Source organism: Apus apus, chromosome 5 (assembly GCF_020740795.1).
Source record: "Apus apus isolate bApuApu2 chromosome 5, bApuApu2.pri.cur, whole genome shotgun sequence".
In the NCBI taxonomy this organism is placed as follows: domain Eukaryota; kingdom Metazoa; phylum Chordata; class Aves; order Apodiformes; family Apodidae; genus Apus; species Apus apus.
This window is the reverse complement of record NC_067286.1, coordinates 29,256,574-29,278,531: the sequence shown is the minus strand read 5'-3', so window position 1 is coordinate 29,278,531 and position 21,958 is coordinate 29,256,574. Positions and strand designations below refer to the sequence as shown.

At 38.3% G+C, this 21,958-nt stretch overlaps 1 protein-coding gene across 5 annotated transcripts in view; it reads left to right on the top strand.

Annotated features, from left to right (window-relative positions):
- Positions 1 to 21,958, top strand: part of SIPA1L1 (signal induced proliferation associated 1 like 1) — a 202,743-nt gene that overhangs the window by 65,597 nt on the left and 115,188 nt on the right. For 3 of the 5 annotated variants that reach the window (XM_051620671.1, XM_051620676.1, XM_051620670.1), the window contains exon 4: positions 17,221 to 17,298. The exons of the other annotated variants lie outside the window; for them this stretch is intronic. The gene's annotated coding sequence lies outside the window, so the exon portion shown is untranslated. The remainder of the gene's footprint in view (positions 1 to 17,220; positions 17,299 to 21,958) is intronic. 5 annotated transcript variants of the gene reach the window in all.

Below are 21,958 nucleotides of genomic sequence, written 5' to 3'. Positions count from 1 at the left end.
AGATTCTGCAGAGAAAAAAATGCTAGTTATTCTTAGTGTTTCTAGGGAGCATTTTCCTCTTTTATTGAAAAGGCTTTGCTACAATTACAATAGTTCCTGATGTTATTAATTATATAAGGCTTCCAAAGCTTTGAACTGCTGTTCTGCAGGTGACTTGTTGCTCCATGAGAATAGCTTTTGCAGGATGCAGCAGAGAAGTGGGGGAAGCGAAGCATTCCTTGGGTAGGTGGCAGATTCTGGAAAGAAGGAGGAATCTGCAAGGATTCCTCATCTTGCTTATAGTACTGCATATTGACGTCTGGAATGTAGCAAAGAATCCTCTGAATTCTCTTCAAATGACACATTTTTGTTCTTCCAAGGGTGATGTAAGAAAATAGCCTTTTTCAGCAGAACCAGATTCTTTCTTCCCTCCCCCCTTATGGACGCCTACACTGATGTTTTTTCAGCTCTTCAAGTGTGTTTTTTCTCACTCTCTCTGCTGTGTAGGTGGCCTTCCCAATCACAATTGAGCTTCACAGGCAATCTTCTACCAAAAAAAAAGAAAGGTTGTCTTTACACAGCAGGTCTATAATTTAACACCAAAGAAAATTGAGTTATGGGTTAGAATGTTAGAATTACGATGCTTCTTAGTAATTCTAGAATAGGTGAAGAATTTTGCCCTAAAGATAACAAGGAAGATTTTTCTTGACCAGAAGGCCAGCACTTGTGGAAATTATTTATTTACCTGCTGCCCAAATGACTTGCTAAAATACAAGTAGCAACCACAGACAGGTTTTAAAACATTTTACTTGCTTCATTAGACTGAGTTAAAATTGAACTTTTCTCCCCCAAAATTAGAATGTGATTCTACTTGAAAGACAGGCTCAGTTTGTTGGTAATAGGAAAGTTAAAATGCAGTTCTTCCTGGAATGTTACTTTAAACATCAGTTTAGTTCTCTCTTTTGGAAACTGCTTTTATTGCACTTGGATTATGATTTTTGTACTTGCAGCTCTTTTGATGATGCTTCTTGCTTTTGTAAATAGGTCTAAACAGTACTTTTAATTAAAAAACCATGTTATTAATTGTTTAAAGGAAAATAGCAACATTTACTTTCTTGAGCTCTGTTGATAATGCTGTCTGGCACTTCTGAAGCAAGAATTTTGATAGATGCTAATGTTCTTGCCACCAAGTATTCAAACTTTATTCAGCTTTGTCTGGGAGAGTAGCAATGGGTGACTTAAATTTATTTCCTTATCAATTTACTAAGTTTCAGAGATTATTTTAATGAAATAAATAGACCTTGTACCATGGTTTTATGGGACAGATGTCATTGTCTGCTTATTCTGTTTCACATCTTTTCTGCTTCATGACAGCGCAAGTGCTTATGTAGCTGTGCAGTGAAAAGGATTGGGGAAAATCAGGTTGGAGAAATTACCTACATCTCCTCCTCCTGTCTCCCTTGTTTACAGGTGTACTTCAGTGTGTCTTTTTGATGTGATTCACCACCCATCTCCTGTAATGCGCGAGCTTAGTGGGAGTAGAGGACAAAAATTCATTGGTGATCCGTGTTTTATCTCCATCTTGTGCCTCTGCTGAGTTCTTGGAACTGCAGCATAAATCTCCATGGTTACATCTGTTTGCTGAGCCTGATTTTAGAAAGCTCCTAGCATCTACAGATGCAAGCCTTGTGTAGCGATAGAGAGAGGGTCAGATGATAAAGCTAATGCTGAAACAATACAGATTTTATTGTAGCATTTGGTAAATAAGGACCAGCTTTGAAACTTTTTTTTCTTGCTGCTCTTGTAGGTGTATTAGAGGACTGCATTTGGTGACTTGGGTAAACTCACTCCTGCTCTCCCTTGTGTTTGACACGTATCATAGGCTTTATATTGAGAAGTGAAGGAAAAAGTGTGCCACAGCACTGCTAAGTGTTCCCTTTCAGGAGTAACCAAATTCCTGGCACAATGTGTTCTGGAATAAAAACAATTGGTTCAGAGTGAGAGTGATAAAAGAAAGTTTGGGCTTGTTATAGTGAGAAACTTCTCATGTGGACTCTCTGAGATGAGTAAGTTTAGCTGCAGAAGCTAAACAGGTTCGCTGTTTTAAAAGTCTGCATTGCTGCTTCTGGCTTCTTAAAAGCACAATTTCCACAATACCATTTACCTTTCGAAAAAGATTTCATCTGTTCATCTCCCATTCGCAGTTTGTTCATAGCCATGGTCTTTCTGCTTCTAAGTTTTCACCATGCTAGGATTCATCTGAAGCTGGTCATGACAGCCACTGGGCATTGTTGCTAAAGCTGCACGTGACAGCCTTGTCAGGGATTCGGATAGGTAAGAACGGATGCTCCACTTCCTGTACTGTCTTGACAGTCACCCTCTGGAGTAGTGCTAGTTGCTACAAAATCAGTGTTGGCTTTGTGACTACTGGTAGCATGTAGTGCTTCATACAATGCAGAAGGGGTGGTCTCCATCAGGATGGTTTACTGTGGCATGCTGGCTGCCACCAGGTGCTAGAGTGTATCCCAGTCTGTTGCTGAATGCATCCTCTATACATGCAAGGGGACCACATGGCTGCTCCCTCCCCACTTTCTTCTAGGTATTTGTAGAAGTGTTCCTAAAAGCAGGTTGGACTCTTTTCAGGCTGTGACAGAATGCCTGGTTTTGTCACGTTTTCTAGAACGTGGTAGTTCTTGTAGGTGGTTTCTTTTAATCTACTTGTGAAACTAAAGTAGTGTTGTAAGGAAGACAGGGATGATTATTCTGAATGTGCCTGATTCTTGAAAAGGACTGGCTTTTAGTACATGATCTATTCTTTCACACAGAAATATACTTTTAGGGGGAGTTCCAAAGATATAGAAAGGATGCTGCAGTTCTGCCCATTCTGCCTTGCCTTCTGCCTTGTATCAAATGCAAGTCCTTTGGGGTGAAATGGCATGGTTCAATAACGTTGGAAAATGGGAGGGTGGGGGTATAAGGGATGGGGAGCACTGGTCTTGGTTTTGCAAAGATGGGCAGGGGTGGATTAGTTTTCAGGTGAATTGGCTTCCTGAATTAGTGTTGCACAAACCTTAGTGCTGCCTGAAGGGGGTTGACCAGAATACTTACTAGGGACTGCAGGGGAGAACAGCACTGAGATCTGAACATAGATTGACTGAAGCTAGTTTGCAACCAGACAGTAAAAACACAGACCATTCCACTGAGCAGATTTTAATGATCTGTTTATTAACAGATGTTGAAAGCTGTAGATGTAGGATATGTAAAGAAAGGGACAAGCAGTGTAACCAACACTGCTACTGAAGAAAAACTCTCCCGGGTAACATCAGTTCATCCGTCTGTTAGATACCTAAAGAAACCCATAGGTTTCTTATTTGAGAGAATCTGCTCCGTAGTTGTTGCAGTTTTGGACAATGTTGTATTTAAAGTGTCAATTTAAATGTGTTCTGCTGAAGTACTGTGAGCAAAGCTGCATGGTGTTGGCAGAGGACTGCTGGCCTCTGAGGTTTGATTTATTGTAGCAACAAAACCTTTCCTTAAGAGTATATGTATATTTGAAACAAATGTGTTTATTCACAAATTTAGTGGAACCCTTGGAAAAGGCTATTTTAATTATTTTATCTTTCCCCTTGAATAATCTTAAGTTTTCACTTGGCACCATCTTTAGTGTTGATTTTTACATGCAGACATTATTGTGGTTTTCATTGATATGTAGCTCTCAAGGTTAGAGGAAAAAATACCATGCCCAGTCTTTTCCCACCACACCATACAAAAGTTCACTTTGTTTTCTTTTTGAAGTCTGTGGTCCCAGGAGGGTACTTAACGATCCTGTGCATTGGGTAATAGGACATGGACAGTGAAAAAGGGTTGACTTGAGTGATGAAGTAAAAGCAATTTCTTAGCTATTAATTTAACTTAATAGTGGAAAGTAAATTAATGGTTTCCCCCTCTGCTGTGTTTGCATTCCATGGTTTGTTTTTTTGTCATGTACTTTCTATAAAGACTACACAAATGATTAAACTAATTTTGCCAGTGATGGTGTCAACATGCTATACTACAAAAATACTAACTGAAGGCAGAAAGTTCCTTTTAATTATACACATGCAGTTTTTGTTCACTAATGGGAATTGTTTCCCAGTTGAATTTTTAAAATTGTTGAATTCCAACTCAAATCTATTTATACAAAGTTATTTATATAAATTTAAAATTTGTTTCACTAGTTGCGGTTCTAGTTGTTCATGAGCTTATAAACTCATGGTCCTATAGACCCAGTCTAGTTTACTTGAAATTCATGAACAAGTTTTACGGCAGGGAGTTTTAGTAGAGCATATCCATGTTAACAGGTAGCTTTTTTAGAAATGTTCCAGTAAAGCTGATTTTTGCTTATGTTTCAAATATGAAATCTAATTGGATTTGTAAAGATATTTAAGTGTAAGATATTCAGCAGCATAAACTTAGTTTTCTTAGATTCCCTACATTCCTCTTAATACTGACAGAATAAAGCTTATAAAATTCTGCATACAACTTAATGTGAGACTGCTTATTTCTCCTTGACCTGCCCTTCAATTGAAGAGGAGGACTGGGGGGAGAGAAGGAGAAAGGGATGATGGTCACTGTGCTTAAGTGGCTGATGTTGACCTTAACTTTCATTTTGTGGAATAATGTTTAAAGCTGCTGCTTTTATGTGAGGGAGAGATCTAATGAAGTACAACAAAGGCAAGCGTATAGTGTTGCATCTGGGGAAGAAGAACCCCGTGTACCAGTACAGGTTGGGGTCTGACCTGCTGGAGAGCAGTGTAGGAGAAAGGGACCTGGGCGTCCTGGTGGGCAGGAGGATGACCATGAGCCAGCAATGTGCCTTTTTAGCCAAGAAGGCCAACGGCATCTTGGGGTGTATTAGAAAGGGTGTGGTTAGTAGGTCAAGGGAGGTTCTCCCCCTCTATTCTGCCTGTCCAGCACAGAGACACAAATATGTTTGGGGGAGTGGAACATCTCCCGTATTAGGAAAAGCTGAGGGAACTGGGTCTCTTTAGCCTGGAGAGGAGAAGACTGAGGGGCGATCTCATTAATGTTTACAAATATGTAAAGGGTGAGTGTCTGGAGGATGGAGTCAGGCTCTTCTCAGAGAGGTCCAATGACAGGACAAGGGGCATTTTGAGGGTGACAGAACACTGGAACAGGCTGCCCAGAGAAGTTGGGAGTCTTCTTCTCTGGAGACCTTCAAAAGCTGCCTGGACAAGTTCCTGTGTGACCTGTTCTAGGGGATCCTGGTCTGGCAGGGGTGTTGGACTGATTGATCTTTTAAGGTCCCTTCCAGCCCCTAAAATTCTCTGATTCTGTGTCAGGTTGAAGCCTGGTGGCTTTGTTTATCATTGGTGATAAGTCCTGGTTGCGTGGTTTGGGGTTAGGATGGTAAAGGTTATTTGTTTTTTTTGTTTGTTTGTTTGGTTGGTGTTTTTTGTTTTTTGTTTGTTTTTTTTTTCTCCACAGGGATGTGTTTATTCCCTGTAATGGGAGATGTCAGCTGTATGGGTACTGTTTCTCTAAATGGCCAGGAGAAGATGTACAGAGTTGTATTCCTTTTATATTTGAGGGTTTGTTTTGTTGTGGTTTTTTGTGTGGTTTTTTTTTTTTTTCCCAGAAATTTCCCCAAGGTTTAGGTGGTGATGGTACAAAGGTTTTCTGTTGTTAGAATTGTGTAGGTCTATACTTCAAGCTGTTCCCATGATGAATCTGAAGAAAGTTAGGAAAAATCCCTGCAATTAGTCTTGGCCTCTGTAGAAATAAAGGAAATGTGTTGCTTGTGGAGTGTATTTTTGATGAATGCGTATGTCTGTGCACGCATGCATCTGAGAGAGAGGGAAGAAGAGTATTGTAGTCTTACTGAAACATGTATGTTTCCAAGTTAGCAATTGCCTTCTGTAATATTTTTGTACTGTGGTATTGCAATGATAACTACAGTTAATATCTTTAAATGGAAAATAAATAGACAGTGCTGAGTATATTTTTATCTTTTATGTTTAAAAACAGTCCAGTGAATTACCAGAAGTTGACATGTGATAGTTGGGAAATTGTTTAATGTGCTCTAGAACTTGAGAATTGCAATTGGACCATTCAGCAAGACTGGATAATGTTCTTAATAGCTAAATATGTCTTTTATAATAGGAAATGGGTATTCATGAGAAAAATTTTGCCTTCATTTCATTGTGTGACTGAAAGAATTGCATATTCAGAAATTAAGTGTGTATGAGTGAATGAAAAGAGAGAAGCCTGGATCCCATTAATTTTTGGCTACCCATAAAGCTACACATAAGGTGGCTAGGTTTTTATGCTTTGATCACTGCTTTCTTAGGCTGGAATGACTGAAGACTTAGTGATATGGATTGTAATGATCCATGTTCTTTTCTGTTGCAGGCATCTGTTGACTAGGCAGGCCAGGAATGAGGGTACATATGCTATGTCTGCAGACTTTCCCATTTCAAAATGCTTAGGCACACCCAAGTTAGCTTTAATCTAGCTAGCCTGGATTAAAAAAGATTGCAAGGATTTAGCAGCATGGATTTTAGCATAGCACGTTTGAGGCTGTCAGGGAGTCTGGGTGCTTAATCACTGCAATACTATGCCCTGGAAATTGAAGGGGTTATGTAAAGCTCATATGATTGAGTTCTGTAGCTTGCATAAATGTGGAGAGCTGTTGGTAGGTTAAATATATATTCTGTGTATGACTTTTACCTAGTTTTACCTTTAAAATGTGGAATGTAGTATAACAGAACTAGTATCTGTACTTAGTACTATGTATGCTTAGAAGTGTACACTGATTAAGAAGCAAGATGTTTTCTCTAGTTGATGGTGCTAAATTACTGTTTTGTGTGACTTGCTGGTGAAGCATGAGCAACCCTGGTATTTTGGGTTTCTGCATGGCTCAGCTTGCATATTACCAAAGTATGATATGCTGTGCTTTTTAAACTTCATAGCAACAGCTTTCTGCAGTTAAAATATTGTTCGTCTTTGCAGGTTAGTAACGAGAATCAACAGTTCAGTCTGAGACACTGAACAGAAGCAGAATCTATGAAGCAAGTAAAAAATGTAAATTCATGGACTGAAATTAAAAACAAAGCAAAAAAACCCCAGCCAAAACCACAAACAAAAAACAAAACACCAAAAAAACCCCAAATGACCTCTCCCACCAACTCCCCCAAAAACCAAAAGACGATGACAGAACCACTCAAAACAAAAACCAACACAAAAACGCAACAGAAAGGATCATAGAATAGCTTAAGTAGGATCGGGAACTGTGAACTTCGTTCTTGTGCTGCCGTTGACTGGTTGTGTTATTCTCTACTTCATTTTTTTCCTGTAGAGAAAAGATGCTTGGTTCTTTTGTAAAGTGTTTTGAGAACATACGCAACCGCTACTGCTGTAACTGAGTTGACTATTAGATTTCTTAAATTCATCCTTCAGAACACCAAGGTGAAATATGGCATTTATTTGGAAAGCATACATTTTCAATGAAAATTTTTCTCAGAATTTGTAAATAAACAATTCTTTATTGATGCCATCTTTCTGAAAACAAAAGAAACCTCATTTCTGTCCTGACTTTTTTTAGGTGTAGTTTCCGCTCACTGATGGTTCTTTTATATTTATACTTGATGAGAGGTCGAATTCTGTATCTTGTTCTCTGTCTTCTTCCTGTAGGCATTTTTTTCATCCAGTTGTTCAGGATCCTTCTTGAACTGTAAAATCAGAAACTAATTGCAGTTTCTCTGTCAAACAAAGTAACGTAACTGCTTTGGTTTCTTACTTGATATTCTTGCTTGTTTAAACATTAGTGGATTGCATAAGATTAGCCACAACTGCGTGTTGAGAGTTTTCTATTGCGTACACAGATTCAAGGAAGTTAACTAGTAAACTGGAGCAATGCACAAAGCTGTCACCTGTGAAGATCAAAGTTCAGTTTCCACTTGCGATCAGAGAAGATCAGCTTGCTTTTCAGTCTTACTGTATTTGCTACTTATGCATAATGCAAGACCACAACTTAACTCTGCTCCATCTGATGAAAGATAAAGTTCAGTGTCTACTAGACAGTATGATGTTGACTTTACAGATCCCATCAGCATGAGGCGTTAGTCATGTCTTTTTACGTATATAGCAGCATATGTGTATGTACACATCATCATGTGTGTATCATGGGAATGATGCAGTGTAGCTTTCACATCAGTAGTAATGCAATTAATAAATTGTGCTTCCTGTGCTTCCTTAATTTGTATAGGTTTTTTAGCATGTTGTTCTCTTTACTTTTGTGCCTGGTACATGTTGTTAGGTGAATTTATGTAATCAGTCATTAGTTCATCCTGTCATTTCTGTCTTTGAAGGCTTGGTACAGTTCTTCGGTACCTCAAAGTTAGGCTCTTTGTTCCACTGACCTTTAATACCACTAATCATTTTACTGAGTCTTTTTCAATGTAAATAATCGCATGGGGTTTTTTTGAACAAAGGAAGCCTATAGTTTGCAAAAGTTGCAGACAATTTTATACCTCATCAGGGTAGCTGAAAATTCCGCTTTGGCTTTATATGTGGTATTTTTACAAGAGTTGAGCTGCAGCCTCTCCCATGGCTGTACATCTGTAGCAGGAGTAGAAGGGGGGTAGAGCAAGTTTTCTCATTAAATCTGATTACATGTATTTTATAAAATATTCCGGAGGAGAATTTTCTCTCAACTGAAATTGGGGATGGCGTAGTCTTAGAAGCTGTGAAATTGGTCGAATAGAATTAAATTTGACTGTGATGTCATGGATTTGTTTTATTGCTGTTGGGTGTTTAGTGTGTGTGAAGACCTTCTCGAATTGTGTGAGGATGGTCCTCTCCTTCATCCCCATCAGTGTCCTGTCATTTGTGAGACTGAGTGTCTGCACCTAGAATGGTGCTGGCCTATTGTGAGTTTTGGTTGTTGGTTTTTTTTTTTCTTCTAGGTGAGCATTCAAGTATAAATTGGTGGAAACAAGTATCTTGATAGTGGTCAGTATAGTGAATTCTAGAAGGAATTGATAAATGGCAGGAAGTATTAGTAATGGATCTGTTCGTTGTATTTGTTTGGTACAGTCACTTAACAGTGGGTGCTTCAGAGCTGTGAATCATTGCAACATGTAAAATTCTCCAGGTTTTGGGCCTCTGTATTCATGATTAGGGCTTCATCTTTCCTGTGCTTACCTCCAATGAATAATGCTGGCTACAAAACGATCAGAGAGCCACAGCACCTCTCCCCTGAGGAAAGAATGAGAGAGTTTGGGCTGTTCAACCTGAAGAAGAGAAGATTGCTCATTAGGGCCTTTCAATACTTAAAGGGGTCTATAAGAAGATAGGGACATATTTTTTTAGCAGAGCTGCTTGTGACAGGACAAGAGGGTAATGGTTTTAAACTAAAAGAGAGTAGATTTAGACTAGATATAAGGAAGAAGTTTTTTATTATGATGGTTGTGAGACAGTCAAACAGGTTGATCAGAGAGGTGGTAGATGCCCCTTCCTGAAAGTGTTCAAGGTCAGGTTAGACAGGGCTCTGAGCAACCTGATCTAGGTGAAGATGTCCTGGCTCACTGCAGGGGAGTTGTACTAGATGACCATTGAAGTTCTCTTCCAATCCAAACAAATCTGTGATTCTATGACATGTCCAAAGGCATGTCTACTGCATTTTATTACCTATATTTTCTGTTACTCCATGTTCACAAAATGGTTTTTCATTTTTCTAGGATAGTTGTGCAGTTACATACCTTTAGTCTGCAGGGGCTCCCAAACAAAAAGCAAAATTATCTCAGTTCTTTAAGATCACTTCTGGAATTGTTAATCTACAGAACAAAAAGGATCATTCCTGACCTTCTTCCAACATTTTTAAATAATCAGGATTTAAGCTGATTTTTAATTTTGCTTATTAAATGAAAATAGACATTTAGCCTTTCCCTTAGATGAGTGAATTCTGAAGCAAATCAGTGTAAGAAGTCTTTTGAGACCCTTAGATCTTTACTGTGCATGTGGGAAATGGCAAGACTGTATTAATACTTTAAAATTCTGGTATGGAAGGTGTCAACAAACATCACTGTTAAAGAAAATATTAGGTCCTATAAAAGCTGCTTAGTCTTTTATAATTAAAGGACTGCACGTACTGGTTTTGTTTTTTTTTTTTTCCTGACAGACTTCCTGGGTTTTTTTGGCCATAATTCTATTATGGTAAATATGAGAAATTTTCTTCATTCTCCTTTGATAAACCATGGAGGACTGAAACCTTTTTTTTTTTTTTCAGTTGGAACCAAATCTCCGGTTTGGTGCTTCAGCTATGAGCCCTATACAGACTGCTGCCTATTTTGACATCTCTACAGCAATACAGTTTACCTATAAAACAGATCTGTGTTAGTACCTATGCAGCAATTAGGCTCCAGTTCTAAACTGATCAGTGAGGTGTTGAAGTAGTACCTCTTGCTTGGCCTTTGGCTTGTCAGTGCAGCTCAGGATCATCATAATTGTGGCAAATATTTATGAAAAATACATCATTTTATGTCTCTTATTTCAGCTGATCTGTCTAGCCATAAAACATAATTTGCATCTGTTTCTTATTTAATCTGTATTTGCTTGCTTTTTTATAGTTAAGATTTGTGGCCTACAGTTTTAGGCTGAACCAGACCTGCAATTTCAAACTTAGTCTTCGAAAAACAGTGTTTTTACAATAAGTACTTCTTACGAGGAACCACAGAACTATATTGAAATGGTTTTAGTATTAAGTACTATAAAAAATCAAAAACAGCTATGTCAGGCTGTTTTTGCACTTTGTGTTAGAGGAGCTTATATGACTAGATTTGGTTTCTTTTCAGTTGTATAGTATCAAAATATAAGTATATTCAAGCCTAGTGGTCACAGAGATGTTACCTTATGTCTTGTGTACCTAAAATATTTTACTTAGAATTACACAAGGTGTTTGGAGAAGTTTTGTTCCTGGTTTGAGTATCTGATAAGCTCACTTCGTTTCCAATCTCATGTCACCCCTTCCACCCCCTTTTTTTTTTCCTCCTGTTTTTTCTTTGCTTCTCAGAAGTAAGGGGATCTCCTGCCATTTTAAAATCATGAGGAAAACACTAGAGGTAATGTACTGTTAGGTAAGCTAAGGTTGTTTATTTAAAGTATTTATGGTAGTTTTTGAGTCCAGAGCTTCTGTTCCTATGGATTTTTTTGTTTGTTTGTTGTTTTTTTGGCTTTTGTTTTTATCCAAGCCAACTATTTTATTTCTTGTTAACAATAACAAAGAATTGCTTTGAACAAAGCAGTGTTTTTGAAAAGGGGGGTGGGAAAAAAGGTATCTATTTTAACTGGAAAAAAACATTGCAGAGATTTAATGAAGTGCTGCTTGGAAAGCAACATGTTAGGTGTCATGTTTGGTGGTGGTAGTTGTCTTCTCAGTGTTGGTGCAGAGGTGCCAGTGTTCGTGAAAATCCGTGCTGCTGCTTGTACTTCTTTGCTGATGCAGCTCAGTTACTGCCAGGCACAGCTTGCCCTCAGTCTTTGCTTTGCAGAATGATAAATGCTGCACACTGTCTCATCGTATCATAGTAGCTTTTCACTTGCTGTATTCAGGGGAACAATAACCTTGCATTCCTGCATTTTCCCACATGGGTCTTTATCACGATGGTATCCTGCTTGTCACGCTACTGACTTCTCTGCATCTGTAAGTCAACTCTTACAGGCACTTAAGAGTTTATAAGAAATTAAATATTTAAATTTTTTTTTCCTGCGGAACAGTTGATTGTACACTTAAAAAACATGTGTTCTAGTATATATTCAGGGTAAATATCCAGTATGTATTGCTTGACTTTGTAAATATAGACAATTCAAATCTGAAAAGAAAACTATTAGAGGTTTCATTTTATAGCTCCAGCATTCAGGAGTGCATTATCACAAAGGTGAACAAGTAAAATACGCTTTATTCTCTTATTTGGTTGAGATATTTTTGATAGGGGAAGTTGAAAACAAATAAAATCCCCTAATTTCTGTGCTTGACAGAAGTACTTTTACTGTGTGTGTATTGTTTTTTAAACCTGCTTTAATCATGTCTAGGTTTTCCTAACAACTTTTGAACCTGCTGATTTCTGTCAGTTTGATGGATAGATACAGGTCTCAGTGATATGAAGTTTCAAATAGTCTGAGCAGAGTGGTAGCTTGATAGGAAAGAAATCCCATCTGTTGCTGTGATGGGGTGTGCAGCATGAACAGTTCTCAGGGAATGGACCTAGGAAGTATTAAATTTTGGAGATGGAAGATGCTTTGGAGCACAGGGCATAAATCGGTAAGAAGCTGAGTTTTGCTAGTCTTTTTTAGTCACTCTAGACTTGTTTTTCTTATCCTATTTTTATTTTTACCCCATGTTCACCAAATAGTTTTTCTCTGCTGTGCAATTAGTATTTTTGTCAGTGGCAACTGCATCTGGATCATCTTGGAGATGCTTTTATTATATAGGATGCTCTTTAACAACAGATAAAAAATAAAGTTCCTTAAATTTTGGGGAGAAGAGTCAGACTGGATATCGATTTGAAGAAGGAAACATGTAAAGAAATTGCAGGTTGTGTTGAAGATGCAGAGGCTATGGATTTGTGAGGTAGTAGAGAAATTTAGAGAATATTTAGATAGATATTGGTATGTCTTTTCCACCTCTTCATGTTCTGCAGACCTGGTGCTTTTTTAAAAAATAATAAAAAAAAAAAAACAGCAACAGTTTTAGTTGTCTTTAACAGTAACAATCTGTTCTGAGTTTACATGAATCAAAGATGACCCTGAGTGTAACATAATGCTGTAAATTCCTTTGTTAGTCAGGAAAAGTATTTTGTATTATCAGCTAGATTTAGTAAGTATTTTCTTAAGTCCCTTTTACAAGTCTGAAGGTTTTTGCAGTTTGTTATTTAAGCAAGATCAGGAGAAACCTTACCATCGTTTACCTTTATCATAACAGTGTGATCAATGTACAGTGTAACACACAGGCCAATATTTTACGGTTTTCATATAATCCAGATGGTGCTTTCTTGGATTTGGTTAGGTACAGACATTTCAATCCAGTAATAAATGAACTCTATTTTTTGGAATGGGATCTAATGTAAATGCCTATTTATTCTGACAAAATACTTTGAAGAAGAAGCATAACTACTCCTACTCCCATCCCCAAAACAAAAAGCAAACCCCAATCCTAAGGAATTCCTTTAATGATGCTTTGAGGCCTCTGCCTAATCTTTTAAAGACTGAAATCCTTCACAATGAAGTAGGATTTATTTTCTGGACTTCAGTAGATGTTTAGACAGCTGTTTATTCTCTAATGTGATTTTTGTGTGTGTGTTGTGTGGTTAAGAGGATGGATTCTAAAAGTTTTACCTGATATGTAGAAAAACTGTTGTCTAAAAATGGAAATGTTGGGCCAAGAGCCATGATCTTTGAAATAAACTGCTGGCTTTGCCAGAGATTAGCAATGCTACTGTCTCTTTTAATCATCGGTCTCTCCATATAAAGTGTTTTTTTGCCTTTTAGAGATGTCAAAACTTCACAGTTTTCTTTCTCATACTTGGGAGTTGGTGATTGTGAAGACTTACTGGTGAATTAGATTGGTGTGCCAGTATTTAAGAACTCGCCACTGTTTGTTCAGACTCCCAAGCAATAACAAAATGTAGGAGACAAATACTTTAAGAAGTGTTTTCTGATGGAAGTACTATGTTAGGAGAGAGATCAGACTTCTGTAGGGCAGTGATAACATCACTGCTCCTCGTTTTCCACAGCACTTACCTTCAGGTGTAATGGTGCTGCCTTGTTTATATGGATGTTGGTAACTCTTCTTTTACCATGTTGTTTTATGTTTTCCTGTAGTTTGTTTGCCAGATTCTGTATGTTTTCTCTGTTAATGCAGATGTAAGGAAAAACAACTGCTAAGAAATTTGTTTCTAAAACTTTTCAAAATCTATTGCACGTTCCACATAGATAATTGGGGTGTTCTGAATTCTGTTTCTGAAGATGCATGCTAGTGGCTCTGAAAACACCACATTCTGTCTGTAGTATCAGAGAAATGGCACTTTTTTATACATATGCCAGTGGTTACCTTCTTTCCTCTTGCAGCTCTCTTCCCCTAAGTGGAGGAGTTTTGCATTCCTTCTCATCTGTGTCTGTTGGACCCAGACTAGTCTCGTTTCACAGATGATTTAGAATAGTCCTGGATATGTAATCAGTCTTGTTCTGTCCTTCAGCAAATATTTTCACATGATATATAAGGAGTCTTGGGTTTCCAGACTGCTTTTTTATGTTATCCTTACTTTCAGCTCTGTGAGCTAGTAAATATGCGTACCTGCATACTATTGAAAGCCCATTGTTAAGTTACTGATTCTTACTGAATTTGAGAGCAGTGTTGGTGTTTTCCAGAATTTAAAAGATTACACTGATTTCTGTTTTATTTGAGTGTGATTTGTAGCTCACCACCCTCAAAACTATTGTGCAGAGCTTTGCTGGACTGGTATTTCACTCAGGAAGACTTTGAGGGAATAACAAAACCAGTGTTGGTATTGCTAGCCACCTATTTGCATGTATGATGTTTTTCAGCAGTTCTTATCTGGGCAAGACTAGGGCTGACTTAAGTCTTACTTCCTGAGTCAGAATAGTATAAAAGACTGCAGAGAAGGAGGTTTTTGGCTTGCAAAGGTAGAAAAAGCCAGACAAGTGAGTGGCCTATGTGACTGTTTTTGTTATACTGTTTCTGTCATTTGGGCAAATTTGCTGCAACTTCAGCAACACACAGTATTGCTAGGTATCTTATAAATGTAGGCTGTAATACAGATTTTGGGGCTGCCAGGCTGATAGGTTCCCCCCGGTGATGACTGGAAACTACTTAATAGAAGACCATGGTTCAAAAACTCTGTTCAGATAGCCGTAACACAGCTACATGTGCTGAATGCTGAAGCCATGGCAACTGGAGACTATCCAGAAATCTCTAGTGGCTCTTTTCCTAAATGGTTGCTGTTTGACAAATTTCTTCTATGAGTTACTGAACCAGTAGTGAACATCCTTTGCTGGTCTTGCCAATTTCACTGCTCAAACAGCACACTCTACTAACAGAAGATACTGTATCTCTTATTTAATTCTATGAAGAAGGCTATAGTGGTAAAATCAAGACATGAAAGTGCAATGGAAGACAAGCAGATTCAAATTAAATCTGTTTTAGTGGTTTTTTTTCCATGTAGGTTTTCTGATAACTTCTACTTGATGCATGGACTTCTGTTTAAATTGTCATGCCTGAGAAAGCATTTTAAGTGCAAAACAAGTAGAAATTAATTCCAAATGGCTGGAGGACTGAAAATGTACTTGCAGAGCAGAGTTTTACATCAGTTTGCGTTCTTTAACTGGAAGGAAAATTTAAGGATGTTTGCTAAAAATGAAAGTTGCAAGATGTAAACCAGTAGAATTACATTACTGACCTTAGGAGAATGTTACATTTTGAGTGAAGGTTGATTTTTTTTGTTTCAATCTGTGTTCTTTTCCCTGTCTTTAGTGGAATTAATCTCACTTGTGAAGAGCTGTTTAAATGCTAGATCTTTCTGCTGAAGTAGTAGTGATAGTTGTTCTATTTTCCTGAAGGTCCCAATCAGATGTAAAAAGCAAAAGAAAAATCCTCAGCTGGTAGAGCCATCAGAGGGCAGAGTAGGCAGCTTACACAACAGAAGTTGCAAATGGAACAAAAAAAGTTAAATAGAACATCTTTGAGTTTGGCCTACATGTTAATTCACTGAATGCTTTTAAGCTGGTGCCTCCTTTGGAAGGGGTGGTCCTGGCTCCCCCCATCTACTCATTTGATGGTTGATGGTCTTTCACCCAGGAATAGTGAGAGAGGATGGCTGTGTGAAGTCTGAACTCCAGTGTGTGGCATAGGTGCTTGTATTGCCTTGTTAAGCATAGGGGTAATCTCTTAGATGTCTCATTTAGTTCAGCTAATGAAGTATTTCACAGTGGGTTGTGTTGCAGCACAGGTTCTGATGCATTTGGGTAAAATTGTCCCACACAGTGTGAAGCTGTACAGTTCAGTTCTTGGAACTGTTAAGTCAGGGTTTGCTTGAGATTTTTTTCTACTTAAAAATGATCCTGAGTGACTTTGCTGGATCAATGAGGGTAGTGTATCTTGAGTTGGCTGCCAAGAGCTGTGTGCCCTCTCCTGCCCTGCTGAACAGAAGGCAGGGTTGCTCATCAGTCAGTCCTTAGTCTGCTGGGACTTGCAGCTTGGTGTTTTAAGGCAAGTCTGCATTGGTGATGGTTTGCTCTGAATGCCATTGTGGAAATGTTACTTCTTGACTGTCTTGACTCATTGGTCAGAGCTCTGGAACTTTTAGTGCAGGGAAAAAAAAACAAACCCAGGTGTTTGTTTGTTTGTTTGTTTGTTTTAGCTTAATCTACAGGTAGGTAGGTGACTAGCTCCAGCAGACTATCACTTGGAATTTAGAGGGAGGCTGTTGTACTGTGAAAGAGCTGTCCCAATTTAAGTGCTTTTTGTCAAAGACTTACAGCTTGGACAGATTTCACACTCTCAGTTTAGGTTTACTGTTATGGCAGCTGAGTTTGCTAGAAGACCCTCATTTTGCTTCACTTAGTTTGTGATGCTGGCCAGACTTTGCAGGGGCTGGTGGGGCACCTGAGCTTACTCTGGTGCGTGGCTGCAGTGCCTGAGTGTCTTCTAGCATTGCTTTCCTCTGAAATACCTCACGGCCTCTGTGAGCTGTTGATCTCCAAAATGGGAGTGCAGGGACAATCTGTTCAGTACTGGTAGTGCTGTCTGTGTTGGCATTCATTGCAGAGCAGAGGGAGGAAACGATGGTGATTCAAATACCAGAGGGCTGGTATTTGAATAACAGAGAGGAGGGAGAAGATGCTAGTCTGGGAGGCAGGGCTGGGCATTCGGAGGAGTGAAAGGAAAGACTGTAAAAGCCAGAGACTGTTTCAAAGAAAAAAGGAGAAGGAAGAAAAGGGAGGAAATAGGATAAGGAAAGGTGGGAGGAGTTGATTTATAAGCAGCAAGATGAAAGTACTAGTGTTTGGTACTGCTGATATTTTGTGGCAGATGTTCTCAGTGGAAGTTTTTTTTCCCAGGAATATCGTTGTCCAGCCCATTGGCTATCTGGGTCTTCAGTTCATTGACTCTGAACAAGAATATTTTACCTCTGGATATTTTGTTTAGTTTTGTTTCTGTTTTACCAGCTGCTGCATCTTTTGAAGAGAGATTTTGTGGGCCCATCTTCAAATGTCTGTGATATTTCCAAGAGGAACCATCTTTCTGTAAGTGGAGGTCTTATCTATGAACATACAATTCATAATATGAATTAGTTGAATGCATTAATAGAAATGTGAGTGTGCAGAGAAATATGAACAGTTTAAAAGCCAGATGGTTTCACTACATAAACCGGTTTTCATGATTCATAAGTGAGAAAAATTATTGATGTTTAGGGGAATCTCCTTTTTTTGGCTTTGGTCATTTGAAATGAATAGTATACTTATTACTGTAAGCCTAAACAGTGATAGTAAAAGCAGTACTCGTCTGTGTCAACATTTGTGAAACACGAGTCACTGGAGATTTCTGAACGTTTTATTTAATTATGAGAATAGTAAATCTGTCCTGTGTAGTGTCTGGGTGAGCTGTCTTATATCAAAACATTATTCATTGGTTTTTATACTTCAGAGCTGTGCTTTGTGAGTAAGTGCTGGAATTAAAGCCAAAAGCTTCCCTCTGGATTGTAAGAACCATACTGGAGAAGAGAGTGATTTGTTTTTCTGGCTTAGAAATTTTGAGCAGGAGGAAGAGGAAGGGACTTGAGCTGCCTACTTGGTTTGCCATCAGTCTCAGAGCTATTTATGTCATCAGAGGAGTATGGATAACCAGATCTGTGCAAATATCTATCTTATGAAGAAAAGACAGACATCCAGTGAGATAATTTTTGCACTTAGATTCATTATTAACATTGAATTGTGGAAGCAGGGGTGTACTGGGATAGCCGAAGAGCTGTATGTGCATCTTTACACATGAATACTGTGAAGGCCAGTCTTCAAAGCTTCTCACTTCTAGAAATACTAGTTTTTACACTCTGGGTACAATCTATGTGTTAACCAGTTCCTTAAACATTGTTTTGTCTTAACTTTGTTCTGAAACTCATTGTGTAAGATCAGCAATAGTCAGCAGCTACTGAGATGGTGTTTGCAATGCATGGTACAGTATGGGTAAAGGACTGTGCATTTTTTATAACAAAGATTGCTTCAGCTTGACTAAGACTAATTGTGGGAGTTTCTCCTCGATTTAGAAACATACATTTTCAGGGAAATAAACAGCTTTACAAATTGCTATGCAATTGGAATTTGTGGGGTAGATTAACCCTTAGATGTATTTTACCCTCACAGGAGATATTCCTTTGTGTTGTAGTGCAGACTAACTTCAGTTTAGTCAGGCCATGTGTTACATTTTGCTTTTTCTTATCTAACTTGGAGGATATACAGTCTTAAAAACTGTAGCATATAGTAAAGTATATTGAAAATGTCTGTAAGCTTAAATCATGGCAGGTGGTTTTGCATTACAGGTAAGCAGTACCCTGAAAGATTGAAGTTTTGTTTCTGCTCCTTGTGTCTCTTCTGTTCCTTTCCCTAGTTCTCCCAATTACCATAAGTTGATCTGCTGCATGATCTCAGCAAAAAGAGACCAGTTTAGATTTTGTTACTGTATTAGTGTTGTTCGGGTTTGGAAGCTGAATTTGCCTCTATTGTGAGGAGATGACTGCAGGACAGAAATAGAGAAGGGAGGTATGGAGGATATGGGAGCATTCAGTTCCCCTGCTCCTGGCAGCGGAGGGGCCATCAACTGGGCTGAAGCCATAATGTTAAAGTGCAGCCCCAGGCTCAGCTCCTGTGGACCTCCTATGTGTCCGTATCTGTTTTGTCCCTAACACGGATCAAATAGATCAATGGGGGTGGCATTTGAACAGCTGGAGCCTGTAGGCACATAATATTGACATTGTTTTGCAGTGAGAAAAATTTGCTAGTCTAGGAGAATATGGCTGCATATTTTCCCATTGTGAGATATTTCTCGGAAATTTTGTGCTGCAGCACATTTTAGGAGACAGTTCAGATGAAATGTTGAATTATCTGAAATAGTGGCTATTAAAAGTTAAGACTGCATGTAGTATCATAATTACTTCCTTTTGCATGCTTGTGTTGTGATGTAGGTTTCTCATGTTTTCCCAGCTGCCGTATACTCATGGAAGAGTTCCTGGTAGGACCCCATTGTGGTCTCTTGAAAATAATAATGTTTATCTGAAAAAGCAGCAGTTTCTTTATGATATGATGAGCCCACTGAGAACTCCTCAAAAATAGCAAATGCAATATGATGTAGGCTAAATCAGAAATGGGGGCTTAATTCACCTGGGCATAGAGTCACAATATTTGTGTTTTGCTGTACTATAATATGTCTACAGAATGTACGTTTTATGACTAATATAAATTTGAGAAACAATAAGAACTTTCAAATGAAGGTTTTATAACACAATTTCTGCATCAGCAAAGCAGTGCATGTTAACTGAGAGAGTATGACTTCAGTGTGTGCAAGAGGAGGAGCTCTGAAAGCTTTAAAAAAAAAAGAACAGAAGGGACAGACCACAATGACTTGTATATTAAATGGAAGATTTATAAATGAGACTGGTGTCGCATTTTATTAGTATGTTATTGCCTTATGGATTAATATTTTTAACACTCCTGGTCATTTCCTTAAAAAGCATGGTGTAGACTTTGTTTTTTTCCCTTTTGCAGGTGTTTATTTTCCTTGATTAGATCTGAAGGGCTTTCTTGTGTCCTAAATAACTTAAGAACTGTTAAACCATATCTTTTTCTAACTCTGTTTTCTAACTCTTTTGGAGAGTTGCCTATTGCTATTTCTCTTTTTATTGATGCCCTCAAGGGAGAAAGCAGGGGGTGAAGATGTTGTGGGTGGCATAACATCCTTCAAGTTGACCACATTGGAGTTCTGTGTTACTGGGCTGTGCAGTGTCAGTTTGAGAGCCCTTATGTCATGGGTTAACCCCAGCCAGCAGCTAAGTCCCACGTAGCTTCTCACTCACTTCCCCCTGTGGGATGGGGGAGAGAATTGGAAGGGTAAAAGTGTCCCAGTTGTGTCCCATCCCAACTGCTTGTGCATCTGCAGCCTGCTCACTGGTGGGGTGATGTGAGAAGCAGAAAGGGCATCAACTGTATAAACACTGCTCAGCAATAATGAAAAGCTCCCTGTGTTACCAACACTGCAGCACAAATCCAAAACACAGACCCATGCAAGCCATTGTGAAAAAATTTTAACTCTAGCCCAGCCAAAACCAACACAGCTTACGGGGTGAGAATGTAGTCTGCTATCTGAAATGTGCTTGGGTTCAAGGGGAGTCTGATGATTGCAGGTCTCTTTATTTTGTTACAACTCTCTGCACCAGACTGAAATCTGCAATTCCACCTTTGGCTTTTTCACAATAGTCCCCTTTTGTTTTCCAGTGCACAGTTGTGAGTCCATGCTCTAGAATGTGAAATCAGAAATCCACTGTAGAAAATACATAGAAGTGTCCTGTGTCTTGTTTTCCTGGAATTTAGAAAAGATGAGTTCAGCCTTGAAGTAAAAATATTCCAGATAAATAACAAGATAAATTGAAAAACAAGCTTAACTTTACTTAAGAGTAACAGGAATGACATTGGTTTAACTAAGTCAAGTACAGCATGACTTCATATTTTCTATTGCTGTCATTGTACATACAATGGTATGTATTGAACTCTCTTCCCCCTAAGGTACTTTCGGACAACCATTCAATCTGTGTTTTTTATGTCAATTTCTTCATGCTTAAGAACATCTTTGAGTATTTTTTCAATTAATTAAATTAAATAATGGTTTCAAGCCAAACCTAATTGTTTCTGTTCTGTTCCTCGCCCTGTGTGTGCCTCCATCACATGAGCACAAAGGGGTTGCTTAGCTTCTTACAATGGAATGAATTTTTCTTAGATTTAGGGGTTTTTAACTTCTATATACAGTAGAAAGAAGTTGTAGTTCTAGTGTGTCATGTAACCAAATGAGAGGGAGTTTGATTCAAACCAGTCACATCTGATAGTTTTCCATGCGTGAGAGTGCACTTTGAGTGACAGCTGTACAAAAGTCAAGCACTTCACAGCTTACCAGTCATCTTAGAAGCAGGTTTTAAATATTAGAATAATGCTTGCAAAGTAAATGACTGGTACATTGGTCTTAAAAGAAAAATGGTGGTTAAGAAACTTGTTATTTTAAGGCTTTACAACCTTAAAAGTGTATGTTTATAAATCAGTTCAAAAATCATGGGGAAAATGACTATTAAAAAAAGTAAATTGAATGAAATAATATGAATGGCTTGATCCCACCTCCTGCTCCAAGTGCTGAAATTTTTATAAACTAACAACTGTGAGCAGTTTGTCTCTGATGCAGGTTAATGATGTCCATGTTTCTAGTAGGGAAGGGAGTGATGGGCTTGAGAGTAGTCTTCTGATCTGTGTGTTGGAGATCTGTAACATAGGAATGTCTTGGAGACTTAAGCTTTCCTTTTGAGGTATTATCTGGATATATTTCATTAAATTCTCCATGTGCGAGAAATCAGCTCATGTCATTTATTTAGAGAAAATTAATAGGATTCCTATGGAATACTCAAAGTATTTTCATTCTAGTTAATGATATTATAAAGTTGTATTAGCCATAGAAGAGGTGCTTTGCTGGGATGTACTGCAAGGAGGCTCTCTTTTTTTGACTAGTCTGCTGTTGCTGGTAACAGACAAAGGCTGAAGAGGATCTTCCCAGTATCTTCATATCGAATGTCCTAGCAACCAGCCTCCTTGTTGCTTTTGTCTCCTTCAGGTGATTCTTAATTTAGAACATGTGTTATTAACTAATTCCCTGAGAACA